Here is a 16,626-nt window from a genome sequence, read left to right as displayed (position 1 = left end):
TATTTTAAGGCTGGTCTAAACATGTTTATCACACTTCTTAATACATTTTCTTAGAAGTCGTTTTGAATGAGTGTTGCTAATTCAAACTCAAGGATAGCTCTAGCATTTAATGATACAAAAATATAATAGACAAAAGACATCATCAATTTTTAAAAAGTCACAAGCTAGATGTATTCATACATTAGAAACCAAAATAACGTCTTTTGTGTTCAAATTTTAAAAAAATGAATTTTATTCACATTTGGCAGTCTTATTTGAATTTATGTTTTAGTTGCTTCAGTGTAATTTTTTCATGTCGTATATACTAGATGAATTAAAAACCTAATCGGGTACAACTGAGAGAAGATTATATAACCAATCAAGAAATAACAAGAATTTGTTATTAGTCTAATGTACAAAGTCTCTCCATATTAGATTAAGACAGTTCATCCCCACATATGAGTGTTAATTGAGATATTTAGATGACGGGAAAAAGTAGAGCTTTTCTAGAAATAGCAAACATTTACATCTTTTTCTTACTAGAGGAATGAATAGTATCCATGGTTTTTATAGGCCCTCCTAGATCAGTGAAACTGAAGTCATCAACGTTTATTTTGAACGTTTGCAAATCGAAAACTGCGGGAAAGATATAGGTGGAGAGGAAATTCCAGAGAGCCGGCATTGGGGAATGAAACACCGGACGTAGTGATTAGTGTTACGTCTGGTGGGGTTGAGGCACCAAAAAAAAAAATGAGAAGAAATGTGGTGGGTGGGCTGGTAATGCTTGAGTTAATTTGAGTCGAATCAGTTTTGAATAGCAAAGACTCTTATAATACTGGTAGAAAAGTAAGGGAGAGGAGGAAGCGTACCTCATCTCTTCACTTTTACCAGAGAATGGAATATGCCTGAGGGTGACGACTTTGTGCTAATCAGCCGGATTATCCTATACTAGATGAGGTCTAGGATATACGCGTATGCGGCATCAACGGTGTTCTAGACGTAATATTTCATGGTAGGCCTCACCTAAGCTCACAAAGTAAAAGTATGACTAATTGTTGTAGTCTGAACGGTTTTTGTTTTGGGGGTTAAGGTTCCATGACAATGGAGATAGATATATAGAAAGATACGTAGGTAAATGAGTTGATAGACAGATAGATAGATTGCTGGGTTCAAATATCATTTGCAAACCTATGGAAAACGAACCTCCACCAACTATTCTGCCTATATGTCTGTCCACACTTTTGAATGCAGTGTATGCCAGAAGGTTTGCAAATCTAACAGAAGCCTCAAAAGAGATTTTAGGATCCACAATGATCAGAACTTTTGTGCAGTTCTTGATGGTCCAAATCGGATAAGCAATCTATGTGGGTGTCTTGTCAGAACATTGTCTGGTTTAAAAAGCCATATCAGATGCCTTGATAGTTCTAAGGTGTAGGTACAGGAGGTGGTCAAACTCTGCATAAGGAGTAAACAACCAGCACCATGTATATATATATATATATATATATATATATATATATGTGTGTGTGTGTGTGTGTGTGTGTGTATGTATGTGTGTGTGTGTGTGTGTGTGTGTGTGTGTGTGTGTGTGTGTGTGTGTGTGTGTAGGGTGTAAGGTGTGGTGTACAGATATTAAATATAGAGAAAAAAGGTCGCCAGCATTTTGGAATAAAATCTTTTTATTTTTAGTTATTAGCGCTTTCGTTCGTTTCTCGAACTTGTCAAATAGAATTTTGTGAATGTACAAACAGTTTGTTCATTTATATAAAAGAGATGTTTTTTTTTGTGGGGAAAGTTGTTTAGAAGAGGAGAACATTGTTTTCGTTTTCTTGGGTGAGGTTCCTCTATAATATTAAGTATTGTATGTGAACTGGCTGTAGTGTAATGTTGGCATCAATATTTTTATGATATTTATAAGAGATCAAACAATATTACCAGGACAACATTAAATTAATATCTTGATAACTGTCTTGTCAGTAAACAAGCTTATTCATCTCAGACTTTTTCAACTTTTAACCTTTCGCTGTTGCTTAGATCAACATTTCATTTAATGGAATGAAATTACTATAACGAAAGAATAAAATTTACATAAATGAAAGTAATTCGTAGTAAAATTGAGTACACATGAAAGAAATGTCTGAAAATATAGAAGTGAAACAACCATGTCCTTTCTGAAAATATAGTACATGGTGCGTACCATCAGTTGCTTGTAAAGTTTCAAAAAAATTTTTTTTTTCTTATTCATGAAGTTCTGTAATTCGAAGTCAGCGAAGATATTGAGCATTTCTCTTAATATTCTGGGAAGTAAATCCCTAGCCTGAAACCTTCCTCGATAAATACTCACCGCGTATCCAATTTTACAGATTGATGTTAAGGCACTAATAGCTATTGCGATCAGCATAATCATTAGAATCACATACTGTCTATTCAAATGCTTAGCTTTGTATCTCATTTAACAAATGTTAGTATGGTTTAGAAAAAAAGACATCCTGATTAAGTTAGTTTCTCAAAATCGCTAAATAATTGAATCGCTAAATAATTGAATCGCTAAATAATTCCCAGAAACATTATCTCATAATGTGAGCATATTTTAGATTTTGCTGTGAATATTTTGCAGGATAAAATGGAACAGCGAATAATTGGGTAATATATTATTGGGAAAGAAGTTGTAAAATCACACTGATTCAGCTTTTAAAGAGAAAAATACTCTTCAGTGGAAATAAAATATATTAACTCTAACAAGCAGTAATGCATCGACTTACGAACAATTTAGTAGCGTTCTGACGTAGGTCTTACACGTGTATCACCAGAACTTACTTTGTTGTTGTACCGGAAAGATAATAATTATACAGAATAATTAGATCTAAAGAATGCGCCAATATGAGTTACGACAAAAATTACTGATGCTTTGCAGATCCTTTGCGGATTTAATCTTGATAATAAAACTTCGACTGGATGCGTGAATAAAGATATAGGCGACTCATGACGAAAATTGAATTGAAAGATAGTCGTAAAGATAAAATATATCAAAGTAAAAATAACAGCTTTGATTTAGAGCATCGATGAGAAAGTACTGGACATATCGATAAATAATTCAATATATGAGGGTCTCTGTGATGCTGAAGGAAATGGGTCTATTGATTTATGAAAGGAATCTCTGATGGATTTCAATAAGTTTTAGCGTAGATTCTATTTGTGTTATCATTCATTAGAATCACTTGGGTGTAAAAGCAACCAAAACATCCAATAAGTTGGTTAAAAATCCTCTGTAATTATTAAATGTTTGCGATGAATTTCCTATTATTCCGAAAAGGACTGTACCGAAATAAAACGTTATTCCATGCTTTATTCACTCTTGGATATAATCTATGATTTGAGAAATGTATGCCTATTGCCTTTCGTATATAATATAAGAAACAATGAGGAATATTCACACTGAATGATCAGAGAGCAAAGATGGGAAATTATCAATAATAGGCACTTGTTGATATAGTCTCAAAGACAAAGAACGTTATACGATTGTTTGGTTTAAGAGAATCCTTTGTTGTTTTGAACAACAAAACCTGTATAGAAGTGTTATGTACCATTAATACGAACAAAGCCAGTTTAATGGGAAAAGTCATCTATGCATTTGAATATAAATTTTAGATGTTAAGATACGCGTGAGGCATGTTATCGTATAAAATATTTGAAACTTCCAGGGAGTCACTTGCTGTTCCTGCTATAACTACTTAAGATGATACTGCTAATTTTACTTAATTTTTAAATATAAAAATATCCAGTAAAGCAAGGATAAATTAAGAAGTTCAAAAATTTTAATATTCAATAAGTAATTGGCTCACATATTTTTCTTCTCTCATATTAGTTGATAACTGAAATAGTTGCACCAAAACGTGTTTCATTAAAAACTACTGTATTATGGAAAAATTATATTTCCAGAGGAAAGAAAACAGTATAAAAAATATTGGTTCAAAGCCTACAATGGATAAAAACATGGAATCAAAGGGTGGTCGCTCTTAGTTGCTTAGATAAAATTAAATTGTTATCGGTTATTGAGCTAAGTTTTTCTGTACACCGATTAGGTAATATTACTTAGATAGGGCGTCGAGCAGGCAGAATCGTTAGCACGCCGGAGAAAATGCTTAGCGGGCGCATTTCGTTCGTCTTTACATTCTAAGTTCAAATTTAACCGAGATCGACTTTGCCTTTCATCCTTTCGGAGTGGATAAAATAAGTACCATTTAATTGCTGGCCTTGTGCCAAAATCTGAAATCAGTATTACTTACATAGATACTTTTGTTCACTGTTGCAATAAAATTGTCTCTGATGAGGAATCAGATGAATTGTTGAGGTAAAATGCATAACAAATCAATAAATCCTCTGCTTTCATGCGGAGCACCTTGTTCCGGTCCCCTTAGCTGAGTTCATTTCTTCACAGAAAGGGTTTAGGTCTCAAAATCTAACACTTGAAGGTCGCATTTTAAATGATCGAACAATCAGAATATCGAAATCTTAAAAAAGCCGAAACTCAGAATACTAAACGCCATTATGTTAAAAAAAGAAGCTCCAAATTTTAAAATACTTTAAAACAATAAACTGGTAACACTTGTAAAAGACATTTCCATCCAGTAGAAAGGTAAGTTCATTTGAGAAAATATATTGTAACATATACTGACAACAAGTGAAACTGTATTGCAGGAACACGATATCGAAGACATAAGCGAGAACATATACTTTTTATTTATTGAATATTCTCGTTCTTTAAATTTCATCATTATTGTCTTTACTCTTTTGTTTTTACTTTTGTCTTTCAATACAGACATAAACACGCCGAATAGTCACATTTTTGAGAGTCCGAAATTAGACTCGTACACTTGTTTATCTTTCTTTGCCTTAAGATTTTCACTGTGTAATAGAAATATAGAAACTTCGGCCTTTTGATTGGTTGACGTGTTTTGATTCGTATTGAGAGTGTGTACTAATAGAATTAACGAACAGAAATATTCGATAAATAAACCATTTTCTCTTATATATATGATATCGTATCCCTGTTTATGTGTTATTTTTCATACTTAGGAGTAATGTTTGTCCCCTTTTATACATGGCTATTGCCTAGGAACGGATGTTACTGTTATTTTTAATCCCAAAGAGTCGCCTCCTCCAGCTGGTTATTCGGTGCAATATGCACCCGATATACATTGCAAGCGGGGAGATAACTCCTGTCATCTTCTAGCTACGAGACCACCAAAGCATACCGTTACGACCACTTTGTGATCATCCTCGATGACAGATATCTGTCCGCTAGACGTAGTAGTGGTTCACTCCAGCTCATAATATATAGAAAATAAGTGGCATTGGCATACGGTCATTGATCTTGCAACAAGTAAATTAACTAGTTAAGAAAAATCTCTGTAAAAGATGGAGTTTACTGAGAAATAATGTTTACCGCCACCCGATGAGTACCCACAGCGAAGATGATCACAAAGAGGTCGAAACCGTTAAGGGCTGGTGGTCTCGTAACTAGAAGATGGCAGGAGTTATCTCCCCGCTTGCAATATATAGGGTGTAGATTGCACCGAATAACCAGCTGGAGGAAGCGTCCTCCTGGAGTTAAAAATAGTAGTAACGTCCGTTCCAAGGGACAGTCATGTATAAGTGGCGATAAGTATTACTTCTCAGTAGAAATACTACTTTCATCTCTATAAGGGATGAAAACAGTATTTATACTAATTTAACTAGCTAACTTGCTTGTGTTTATACTTGCTTTTAGCCTGATTTTCATATTATTTTTTTGTCAAATCTTTCAAAATTCAGAATTTTAAAATGTTAACATTATGACTATCAGTTTTCGGTCTTTCGGGGTTTTAGTATTCTAATTTTTTTGATAATTTGAAATTTGAACTTCTTGCGTTCCAATTTATGACAAACGCAGTACAGGATATACTCATAGGATATGTTCAGCTCGCATCTTAGCTAATGAAATATTTGTCAGTTTGCTTGAATGACGTCTTACTTTAGTATCCTGTACTTCTCAATAATACTGTTAAAATTATTATATAATCGGCACAGAGAACGGAGTTCATTAAAATCTGTTCAAAGAATATCAGGTGTATGACTGAACAGTGTTTATTTTAAGTGAATTACAACTGAATTACTTAGGAAGTAGCAGAGTTGTTGTTGTTGTTGTTTTGTTGTTGTTTTTTGTTTTTTTTAGATTTCATTTTTCGTTTAAATAATATTCAATGGTAATAGTAATTCAAATAGCTGACTATTGTAATGAGCATTACTTCGTGATCAGAAATATTCTTTAAAAAACACTTGCGAGATGTTGACGATTAATCTATAACATATCAAAATGAGAGTTTCTATTCACAGCAAAGAAATGAGAACCTTTCTACGTTGATAAAAGTTCACCAATATTAGACATGATAATACTTGTCTGGTTTGCACGAACCTTATCTTTTTGTTTTAACGTGTATGTATATATGTGTATGTATGTACGTATGTGTGAATATGTATGTATTATAGCTGTGCATTTCATATTTTTGACAAATTTTGCTTCATTTACCTAGATGTATTTGTATTTATCATGGTAAAGTTACAGCGTTTACTTAAGTTAACTATTTTTTAAAAACTCTTTTTCAAGCTATTTAAGTTCAGGACTTTACTGTCATTCTTCTTCGTCGATTGGTTATACCCAACATCGCCTTTTGTTGTGGGAGCCTGCATTTCCTGGCTCGTCATGATAGAAATCATATATATGCAAATGTAATAAGGCTGTGACGTCTGGAAAACTGTGAATTAGGATAACTACAAATACCAACACAGAACGGAAAGGTTGCTATGCACAAAACCTAACGAAGAACGACGCATGCGCGCGCACACACACACACACACATGTATGTGTGCGTGCGTGTGTGTGTGTAACACATGCGAGTGAATCTGTGTTGTAAATGATAACCTATGGAATTAATATTTTTCTTAAGCACTCTTTATTATTAGGTTGTTTTTCAACACTCACATATTAAAAATACTATTTTTGGCTACACAAAGTAATCCTTTTATAGAAGTGCCTTTGGATACTGAAGCATAGAGATTTTTAATTAATCATGTCATTATTTTATTTATAACTTTCACTTGAAAAAGATGGAGATAATGAAATAACTAAAAACAGTAATATAGCTACGTTCACCTCGTCGTTCCTCTCTAGTTCTCTTCCCTTGTTTAAACCTAGTTCTCACTTCCACTCTATTTAATGACTGGTTATCAAAAGGACGGGAATTATACTCATTTAGTTACTAATTTTTTTCTCAAATTTTCAACGAATAGCATAGAAATTAGAAAGTATAATCTACAAAATAAATGCGGAAATATAAAGAGGTGTCCATTCTTAATAAGGAAATATTTGAGTATACTATTATGATATCTATATTGGAAGTAACAAAGTAACTTGAGTACTATTCAGATATTAGTTACCTCAATGAAGTCTTTAAGCAGAATCAGCGTGACATCCGGTGTGACAAGTTTGAATCTCCGAATAACTGTTGAATTCCATTCGATTGAGTCCACATATTTTTCGCTTACCCAGTCTTATTCATAAAGCCTGTGTCAAGTCAATGCTATAGCAGGAACGACTTGCTTGTAGTGCTGAACAGTGGGATTGAACCCGAACCCGTCACGTCACCACTGCGAACCGAAATTCTTTAGTAGTGCGCTTTATATGAACATGTGGAGTCAGGCATGCCATCAGGATAATCGGTTCCGCATGTACTCTAGAATATCAGGCTTCTGTGTACTTTTGTTATTGTGTTTTATTATAAACAAATTTTATGAACGAGATATTTACATAAAAGTGTACTTTAAAAAAAATGTCCTTTCTTTACTACATAAAAGGATTTCTGCTTTGTTTTTTTTTTGTTTTTGTTTTTTTCGGGAAGATCAAACGCCTACCAAAGTTCTTCAGTAATTGTTGAGGAGGAAAGCCTGTTCATTGTCAACATTAATATCCTTCTGAATAGAAACAATACGGCAACGATATATTTTACTGTTAGTCATTTGTTGAATATCTCAATACTGCTAAAAGCTACAGCCATATACTACTTTATCTGTCATAGTAGTTCAGCAATCTGCTTAAGTCGTAAGTCTATTGTCAAATTTAATAGTCTGTTAAATTTCTCTTCCATTCATGTCAGAAAAGACTAAAAGATTAATGAAAACAGCATTCTTCACTATATATCTCCTGTCACTCGTAACCACCCCTTTTTATTTTTGGTTTCGTTTTCAAGTCAGTGCTTTCTCTGTCTCTGTCTGTCTCTCTCTCTCTCTCTCTCTCTCTCTTTCTCTCTCTCTCTCTCTCTCTCTCTCTCTTTAAAAACATTTCTGTTTTTTGTTCCTTACTTGATAAAAAAAAGTAGAAAATTTCATAGGCTTTAAAACGAGGGGTGCCACGGATTATCAATTCTATACAAGTTTTCTACTATAGGTTTACAAGACTGTTATTAATTCACTTCTCTCAAGCTGTAATCGTTTTACTCGTAGTGTGAGAAAAAAGCCTTGCTATAGCTAGCTGTCTTCTGTAACATCTTCAGAATATGGAATTTTAAAGTATTTTCATATGATTTCAACGTCTAGATGTAAATTATACATGAATTAAATTTAAGGAAGCAATTAATGTCGAGCCAGGCTGTCTAACCCTGTGGTCCACGACCTTTTGTAGCTCAATACCCCCTTCCAATGTTTTGATAAAAGGAAACTAGATTATTTTAATCAAACAGAAGCTAATTTTGCACTGTAGTTTTCTATATGTTCTTATACTACCACATCCAGCCCGTACTACTCTTTGGGCATTTGCATAGACAAATGCCTCCCGTGTAAAATTTTTAGCGAAATTACAAAAGAAGAAATAAATTTATACAATGAAATTACACTAAATTTTAGGAATTGATAACCCAATCTCCCACTCAGATTCTTTTGTTAGCAAAATATAACTTTCTGTGTACAAAATTAATAAGAGCGTCACTAAGTGTCAAGATGTATCATTATAATCGAGAATAATTATTCATAGACATCACATGCAGGAAAACATTAGTCCTGAGTTATTGTAGTTAGCTTCCTCCTACATAAGCATTGTTGATTAATTAGGTTTTGTATCACTACATTAAGTATCGTGACACTACATTAACTGGCACTTGAAAGTGCACTCAGCGTAACAGTAAAACAATATTTGCTGAATTTAAGTAAGATTCGAATCTGTACGCATTCTGTTTGAAATATATGGTGAACCCTACAGGACGGAAATCCTTCTCCGTATTTCCTTGCTTGTTGTTAGTCTTGATAAACTTGCTATTCATACTTCCTAGAAATTGTATACGCATAACTATGGAAATCCATGAGAAGAAATTTCAGTCTATGATATAATGCAATAACAATGTTACTTGTATATGCGTAGTGGTATCGCATTTTATATTGGATATTATTGCGATTTTGTTTAGTAAAATGATTACCAATAAACCAGTCACATGGGATGCGAACATGAATATCATCGGTCTCAGAGGGCCTGCAAAGTCATAGGCACTACTTCTTCCTCTATACTGAGCAAGTAACAAAAATCACTTTTCTTAACAAGTGCATTTGTGACAATTAATAATATGTTCTCAGAAAACATTAGTTTACCAAAGATATAGATTTGTTTTATCGATAAGTATGGATATATTTTACCCTTTATATTTTCCATCTGTTCTCAAAAGCAAATTTCGGTTGCCTAACGTATCGATTTCAAATGTCTTCCTATGTTTAAGCGACTCACGTGTACCTCAGTAAGTATCTGATGGTATTGAGACGCACCTTTTTCCAAAACATCGGTCTTTGTCATTTAAGTATAAGGCCAAGGTTTCCTTTATTTGTGAATGAACGTTCACAGACTGCAATGTCCCGTAAACTTTACAACAGGCGCTTCTCTAATCGAATGTATTTTCTAAAGCTAACAATGTTTATACATAACGCTTACTTTCAAAAATAGCACCATTTAGGAAGAAAATTGACAAGGTGTTAAACATACTAGCAATCATTTATATACTAAAGCTAGCGATCATCAAGGAAAGACATCCTCGCAAAACATTATCATTTTTTGCAATGTTTGTTTAATTGATAGATACAAACATTCAAGTTCAAAATTTTAAAATTGCCAGTACCCCAACATATTGAAGTCACAGAGAAGACATGTCTTCACAGCTGCTTATATAAGTATTACCATTTACTGAACTTTGTACCAGATATTACAATATCTGTACATCTGAACTATGTCAGAGAGTGATATTGAATGCGATGATTGACAGAAAGAGAATAGTGTAACACATTTTAAAACTTCTCTTCTAATATTTTCAGAAACCAAATCAAAGTCACTCATCCTCATGTCTCAAGCCATTGACTATTTACTTTTGTTTATTCCAAATTAAGTGTTCTGTATAATAACGGATACAAATCGCTTCATAGAATGTGAATAAAAGTAAAAGAGCAAACAGGACAAAACTAGGGCATTTTACCAATATGATATAAAATCCGATAATAATAGCTAATAGTTGATTTAACCCAAATTTATATACGTATCTTTCAAATTTTACTTGTACATTGTAATTCGTGTAATTTTCACGACAAAAAATTGTATGCTAAATACCCCTCCAATTTCTCAATCAACAAATATAGGTGTTTTATGAAATGAATCTATGTTCAGGAATATTTTAGAGTTTAATGTGATATACAGTGTGGATGTTACTCACAGAAGGCTTAGCATCTTTTTGTCAGATGTAATGAGATCTCACAATGATCTGAATATGTGAAACATTTAAACGACTTGATCTTGAAGAGGGCTACGAATGTCAAGCAAAAGCATTATTTTTTCTATTTCAATGAAGAGCTTTCTATAATTGCAGTGTGTATTATAAGCTAATACGCCTGTACATAGTTAAATACGTTACTTATTGAAGAACATAGCTAAGTACCAATAAGAGGATTTGACATGTCAACAACTATACTAATCTTATCAATTTCCGTAGCTTGTGAAATATTTTCTTTGTTACTAAGCAAAATAGCGAGTTCAACAGGAAATGCAATAGTACAATGTTCAATTCTTATTCGAAAGTTTCTAGAAATTGAAGCTGCAAATCTCCCTCAAATAACACCCAACTACTGTCTAGAAAAAAAGATACATTGGATAATGTAGCTCTAGGTTTCTTATATTTATGCAAACAGGTTAGATGGTCATGACTGGAATTCCTTTCAGCATAACTTTATTCGGTCAGAGCTGCCTTAAATCTAAACAACAAAAATACGTGTTGATTTCAAATCAAAAACTATTCACGGAAGAATCATGCAGAGAGCTTACTCTGTTTTGCTTTTGTGTAAAGCTTAACTAAAGATTCATTTCTTTTTTTGGAAAGACACTAATGACCTACATTTTAGAAGTAGGCAAAAATCAAAAGTGGGACATTCATTTATCACGAAAGAACAGAGGAGAGAAAGTGAAGCATCTTTTTTACCAATGGACAAATAAATTCTTTTAAAAATGTAACTTGCACTTTGACATTTGTTATGCGACTCTATTTGGTACAAAAATAAATTTTCAAAACTAAAAGTTATCAAAAGCATGAGTATACGTGCTACTGATTGCGTGCGCGCACACACACACACACACAAACGCACGCGCGCCTCTGTTGTGTGTGGGTATAGGTACACACACATACTATGTGTGTGTGTGTGTGTGTGTATGAACAGTAGCTTCGAAGTTTCGAACAGCTAAGCCATCGTAGGACTGCGATGCATTGAAATTAATCTTGGCTGTATATAGCTTCCATTGAGTTAAAATCTTCTTTTGATATGTGGGTTTGAGTGGAGACGTAACTCGGTTGTAGGGTGGATTGTGATGAAGAGAGATTTTTATTGATTCAATCTGGGGTCATGTTATAAACATTTGACCCTTACATTGTCAAAGCAAAGGATTAAATCCAATGAATCTAAAAAATAAATAAAACTATTCGTACATCTATATCTACCTACCTTCTTTTTATTTTATGAATCTCTAAAAACCAATCCATGATCTGATTCGAACACACCTAAATATACACACTTTCGTAGAAAGTTCCACATGCAAGAATAAAGTCTAAAAATGTGTTCAATTAGAAAATTTCTATACGATATGAAAGTAGTAACTGTACTGAGGGGAAATGTTTGCCGCCACTTCAACATGACTGTTCCGTACGAACCGACGTTACTACCATTTTTAACCCCAAGAGGACGCCTCCTCTACCTGATTATCGATCCAGTCTGCACTCGATATATATATTGCAAGCAAGGGAGCAAGCCCCCTACCATCTTCTTGACTTCTTGACGGCTTCCAATATATATCGAGTACAGATTACATCGATAACCAGCTAGATGAGGTGTCTAATTAGAGTTAAAGATGGTTCGTACGGAACAGCCATGTTGAAGTGGCGACAAACATCACATCTCAATAAATTTCTCCAAAACATCTCTCCATCATAACACGTCCTGCCACCTAGTTACCTCTCCATTCAAACCCATGCACCCAAGGAAGATTTTAACTCAAGAGAGGACATACAAATTCAAAACAAACTTCAAGGCATCACAATCTGACAAAAGATTGACTAGCCGAAATTTCAGATTCACTGTCAATAATATTCTCATTTAATATACATATATATATATGTATATATATTGCACTCTCCTGCCTTCAAAAGCCATCTTCTGTATCTCTAACATCCGGTTAGTTATTTCCTGGTCATCTAACGACACACGTGTTCTTTCCTTCTTTTCCACCTCACTGGACTGTTTTCACTACCCAATGAAGAGTAACACTCGAAACATCGTTTCCACTCTTTTTTTTTTTTCCTTCTAAATCTTTCCCTGAGTGTCAATCTAATATAATCACTGTATACATGTAATTGACCTTCGTTGTTGATTTTCCGTTTCTTTACTTGGGATTTGGTTATATTTATCTATCTAACTATCTATCTATCTATCTATCTATCTATCTATCTATCTATCTATCTATCTATCTATTTATCTGTCCATATCTATCTATATATATGTACATATATATACATTTATATGCATACATATGTGTATATATGCATATGTGTATATTATATGTATACATATATGTATATGTGTATGTATATATGTGCGTGTATATATATATATATATGTGTGTCTATGTAGATATATATATATATATATATATATATATATATATATATATATATATATACATATGCATACATATATGTATACATATATATATGTATATATATGTATATACATATAAATATTTATATGTATATATATATATATGTATATATATATACATGTGTGTATACATATGTATATAGATATGCGTATATATATATATATATAATTATATATATATATATATATATATATATATACGTATGTATATGTATATACATGTGTGTGTGTATGTTGTGTATATATATGTATATGCATGTAAATATATATATATATATATACACACACACACACATATATATTCTAGTTGACCTCATTGTGAATTGTATAGTTAATTGCTTTTATGAGATGTAAGATATAAGCTACGACATAAAGCACGAATGAAACTTATGAACCTGCTGGAATTCTTAGTTTTCGTCTTTTTTATTAATTAATACTTATCCTACATCACGGTATGCGGTTCAGTTCCCATGGTTTGAGTAACTGTGGAATGGATTGCAATAATGAAAAAGATATTCCTGTCTACGATGGGCACAAATCCAGAAATTTGGGGCAGGGGAATAGTTGATTACAGCGACCCAGTGCGTAACTGGTACTTATTTCATCAACCCCGAAAGATGATGGGCAAAGTCGTCCTCGGCGGAATTTGAACGGAAAACATATAGATAGACAAAATGCCACTAAAGATTTCTTTCGGTGCAGTCATAGTTCTGCCTTAATAATGATAATCCTTTTTTCTATAGGCACAAGACCTGAAATTTGTGGGAAGGTTACATCGACCCCAGTACTCAACTGGTACTTAATTTATCAACTCCAAAAGGATGGAAAGCAAAGTCGACCTCGGCGGAATCTGAACTCAGAACGTAGCGATGGGCGAAATACCACTAAGCATATTTCCCGGCATGCTAATGACTCTGCTAGCTCACCACCTTAGTATTAATAATAGTAATGGTTTCAAATTTTGCCACAAGGACAGCCATTTTGGGGGAAGAGATGTATCGAATATATCGATCCCAGTATTCGAGCGGTACTTAATTTATGGACCCTGAAAGGATGAAATGCAATGTCAACCTCGGCGGAGTTTGGACTCAGAACGTAGCGACAGGCGAAATGCCGCTAAGCATTTTGTCCAAGTGTCCACTCAATAATGATGATGATAATAATAATAATAATAATAATAATAATAATAATAATAATAATAATAATAATAATAATAATAATCCTTTCTACTATAGGCACAAGGCCTGAAATTTTGGGGGAAGAGACCCCGAAAGGATGAAAGGCAAAGCCGACTCCGGCGGCATTCGAACTCAGAACGTAAAGTTAGACGAAATACTGCTAAGCATTTCGCCCGGCATGCTAACAATTCTGCCAGCTCGCTGCATTAGTAGTAGTAGTAGTAGTAGTAGTAGTAGTAGTAGTAGAAGCAGCAGCAGCAGTAGTAAATATGATGATCATGTATACTATATGGCGAATATCGTAGTGTAAAGTTAAGTAGCTAGTTAGCTGTATCACTGATATAATTTAGATATCCTAAGCATAAGATTTAATTTCGATGTTCTTTCTTTTACGGTCAATTAAACACGTAACTTTGAACACAGTTGAGATTTTTTTTTCATATGCATGACTGCATAGTAAAATATTTTCTTCCCGTGCCCTGAACAAAAATAGGACACCAGCACAATACTCTGGGTTGTTCTAAATTTTAGGCTTCACCATCAGTGACGAGTTCTCTCGACAAACACATATCTTTTATCATAATAAAGCCCTCTTTAGACCAAGAAATACTTCACCCTTACCCAACTGTTACTAATTACTACAAATTATGATGGAGTACTGATTCCATACCTGCAACTGCTTCACACACGCGCGCGCGCGTGCATCATTGACGTATCTAAAGAAATGAACCTGAAGAATTAGCCTGAAACTTCCCACCAACACAATACACCTCCTGGCTCATAGACATGTTGTCTTATCCCTTTTTCTTTTCTACGGCTACCATAGTTGCATCGGCGCTTCGTAGCTGGTTGGTCTCTCGCTTTCGACTCCCAAACAGTTTTGATTCAGTTGTCTCATTGTATTTTTCTAAACACTAACCCTAACAACTCTCCCCAGTCCTTTCTCTCCCAGATGCCGAAACTCCACACGAGATCTTTTCTGCGACCGTCGACGTGCGGTTGTTGGAAATTTTATTGGTCTCTGAAAGCCTGCAGAGACTTTAAGAATAATTATTTCTTCCAGACCAATTCAACGTATAAAAAAAGAGAAGACATTTCTGACGTTACTGATGAGAAAATACTAACATTAGGAGTGAAAATAGTTCAAGCAATTATCTGAGCAGTTCTATGATTCAGTGATGTCCATGCCTTTCTCAGTGCCATGCGAGAAATGAATTTGTTACGATCAAAAGTTGACTCAAACTTGAATAATCAGTTTACCAGGCATGTTCATACACTGAATGGCGCTCGTCAACGAACATAATAGAAAATACACTCTGCCGGTGAAATCTATATCTTGTCTAGCTAGCGGGATGTTTCTACTAGCTCTGGAGCGACAATTTCAAAATGTGTTGTGGATGAAGTTTTGCAATATCTGTGGTAATTAACAGCAAATGAGGGGTTTCTTTCCGTTTAGCCCTGTTGGAATTTCGGTCAACTTCATAATAAAGGCAATTACAGATCACCTCCAAATATTGAATTGTGGCACCTTATTAGTGTCACTATTAAGGCGTCAGCAGCGATACACACTCTTTATTCTTCCCGCACCCTCTATATTGTGACTATCAAATGATCACATTTCCTATTCATTCCCTTTCTGCACCAGAATACATAAAAATACACTCGGATAATTATTGGAGTGTAACTCACGCACGCAAAGACGAACGCGCACAACTACACACATGCAAATACATTCGTTCAAACATATGTGTGTATTTATATCTCACCATGTGCGCTGGTATGTGAGTGAGATCTTGTCTACGTATGGGTGACCGACCTCTTTTAAAGTATGAGCATATGTATAAATTTATTAGCGTACGAAGATATGTATATGTATTCGTCTATGTAAGTATGTGTGCTTCTGTGCATTGTGTGTCTGCATGTGGGCATCAATTTGTAAATGTCTAACTTTATTTGTGTATATATACACATACACGCATATATGTATACATATATATAGATAGATAGATAGATATGTGTATGTGTATGTCCGTATGAATATATGTGTTTCTTCACGTGCGGTTAACACAACCCCACTATTTACTGACTTATATATATATATATATATATATATACACAAACATATGAACATATATATCTATTAGAAATGTATATATATATATTGTGTGTGTGTTTATTGAATGTCTACGCGTTCATAATTATTTCCTTT

At 33.9% G+C, this 16,626-nt stretch overlaps 1 protein-coding gene across 1 annotated transcript in view; it reads left to right on the top strand.

Annotated features, from left to right (window-relative positions):
• Positions 1-16,626, top strand: part of LOC106868175 (uncharacterized) — a 339,683-nt gene that overhangs the window by 283,995 nt on the left and 39,062 nt on the right. The window lies entirely within an intron of this gene.

Source organism: Octopus bimaculoides, chromosome 6, assembly GCF_046866305.1.
Source record: "Octopus bimaculoides isolate indiv1 chromosome 6, ASM4686630v1, whole genome shotgun sequence".
Classification (NCBI taxonomy): domain Eukaryota; kingdom Metazoa; phylum Mollusca; class Cephalopoda; order Octopoda; family Octopodidae; genus Octopus; species Octopus bimaculoides.
This window is presented reverse-complemented; position numbering and strand designations above follow the sequence as displayed.